The sequence below is a fragment of the Mus pahari genome, chromosome 18, assembly GCF_900095145.1.
Source record: "Mus pahari chromosome 18, PAHARI_EIJ_v1.1, whole genome shotgun sequence".
Lineage (NCBI taxonomy): Eukaryota > Metazoa > Chordata > Mammalia > Rodentia > Muridae > Mus > Mus pahari.
In genome coordinates this window covers 18,026,465-18,029,223 of record NC_034607.1, presented here as the reverse complement: position 1 = coordinate 18,029,223, position 2,759 = coordinate 18,026,465, and positions in this window count along the sequence as shown.

The window sequence follows — 2,759 nt, the reverse complement described above, 5'->3', positions numbered from 1 at the left end:
TCCTCTCCTCTCCTCTCCTCTCCTCTCCTCTCTTTTGTAGCCCAGATTAAATTTCCCAACCTCAGCAGGTTGAGCACTTGGAACAACAGGCATATACCAACACAATGGAATCTTTTCTAAGAACATGTTATGACAAACCCTGTCCCACACTTGAACGATACATCATCGAATACAATGGATCCCAACGAGTGTCCTTTCTCATTTGTCTGAGTTCATTTGACCTCAGAAGCAAACATTGGTCCTCAGACCTGAACACTTCCTTACAACTCTGCCCTTCCAAGTCTATCCATGGGACAGCCAGGAGGTACTTTATAAAACCGAATCGGCATGTTCTGTCGATTCTGTTCTAAGCCTGTTCACTCAGCAAACCTGAAGTGCTCAGTTATGGGGTGGTCTCTGTGTCACAACAGGAGCTGGCTGTCACCCTCTGGGCCTCCTGCTCTGCTGTTTCTGCCTATTGGGCCTCAGTGCTGCTCTTCACCAAGCGTCAAAGCCACCCTGCCTCAGGACATCTGTGCTCACTACTATTCCTCTCCCTGGACTTTCTCAGCTATCCATGTGGCTCCCTCCCTCCCTTCCTGAAGGTTCCATTTGAAAAGGTGTCACTCTACAAAGCTCCCTCCCTCCCTCCCTCCCTCCCTCTCTTTCTCTCTCTCTCTCTCTCTCTCTCTCTCTCTCTCACACACACACACACACACACACACACACACACACACACACGACTCCTCCCTTGAAAGAACCCCCCTCATATCCATCCTTGCTAACGTCAATTCTTCTAAGTTGTCTGCACTTTCCGCAGCTGTGGCTTTCTCTCCACTTCCTCCCGCACCTCAGTCTGCTCTCTTTCCTTTTCTTCCTTTTTTTTTTGTAGTAGTTTTTTATATATGATTCCCATACCACACAATCTATCCCTTCACAACATACAAACCAATGACTGGAAAAACACAGTTTTGTTCACCCACCACCATGATCAATTACAGGATATTTTCATTCCCTCAGAAGGGAACCTTCTCTTTACTCCTGTCAGCCCCAAGCAACTTACCAGTCTACTCTGTATTTTCTTTATATGCACTTACTCTGAACATTTCATATGCACCAAGTCATATAACACATGGTTTTCTGTTATTTGCTATAAAGTTTTTAGCATAATATTTTCAAAGTTCTTTCACATTTTAGCATGAATTAGCTCATTTTTTAAGTCTGTATAACATTGTACTGAATAGATCACATTATTTACCAATCGATGGATATTTGCATCACCTCCATCTTTGGGTTATTATGAATAATATTGATATGAATATTAATGCTTATTTCATTCAAGTATACTTATGGGAGTAGAGCTATGGGTAAGTTAGTAACTATAGGTTTAGTCATCTGAAAAACTAGGAAAATGTCTTCTAGCATGGCTGTGTCATATTATACTTCCACTCATAACATGATATTGGCCATTTTTTATAACTTTGTCAACACTTATTATTTTTTGATTTTTTTATTTTAAATCCCCTGGAAAGTGTGAACTTGCATAACATTGTGGTTTGTTTCGTTTTGTTTCTCTGATGGCTATGTTTTTTTTTTTCTTTAGAGAAACATTCATTTAGATCCATTGCTAATTTTTGACCAAGGTACTTGTCTTATCTACTGTAAGAGTTTTTAATTGTGATTACAGTCCCAATTATCAAAATTAAGGGCATAACTAATAGACCTTCCCTAATATACATCAAATACAGTCACATAGCAACTTGGTTCCCATGGCTGTGTGGCCCAGCTTGATGCTGTCTTTTACTACCACTACCCCAAGAAGAGATCAAAACTCAAAATCTGAAGCAGAGTTTCTACTGAACATGTCATCTTTGCAGCATCATGAAGTCCAAAACCTTTAGTTTGAGCTGTCATTTGTCAGGCAGCCTCTGCATCCTGAGTGAAGCCCCCAGACCTACAATCTGTACTATTCCCACCACAGCCTTGCCCTTCCTCCACACTGTTCTTCAAAACCAAAATATGATGACATCTAATCATTGTCTGAATCCTCCAAAGCCTAGGGCCAAGAAGACTTCAGAGTGCTCTTCTAAAAATATTTGCACTTCTGACTCCTTACGAGTTAACGTTCGCATCCGATGAGCGGTGACAGTACGCATTTGCTTTCTAACGGTCCGGTTGACACATTTACCCCTGGACAGCGCGACTAGCCAGCCAGCTGCGAGTCCTCCAGCTTTGTTTCCTGTTTTTTTTTCCAAAATTATTTTTATCTATTTGGTGTCCCCTGGCAAGTCCATGTGAATTCTTGCATCTTTGGACAAAGGAATCCTCTGGGATCCTGACAAACGTTGCTTGGAGGATTGCTTTGGGGTCGTGGTCACCTGAACACTCCATTTTCTAAGCCAGGAGTCGGGGGGAGGGCTCGGGTTTTAATTTTATTTGGATCTTCTGTAATTTTTTAAAAAAATCAGATCTTGTAATTTTCATAGTATATATTTTGTGGTTGTCTTGTTAGATTCACTCTCAAGTATTTTATTCCGTTTGGCGATGTCGAAAATGGGAATCTTTTAGTTCCTTGTACTTATTTATCGCTGCAAGTATCCAGAGGCAGAGCTGAGGTTCGTATGCAGGTTTTCTGCCTTCAACACTGCTGAGCAACTTATTTATGTGTTGCCTGGAAACTCTTCAGAATTTCCTATACACAGTGTCTTGTATTGGGTTGAGGAATTTCCTATACACAGTGTCTTGTATTGGGTTGAGGAATTTCCTATACACAGTGTCTT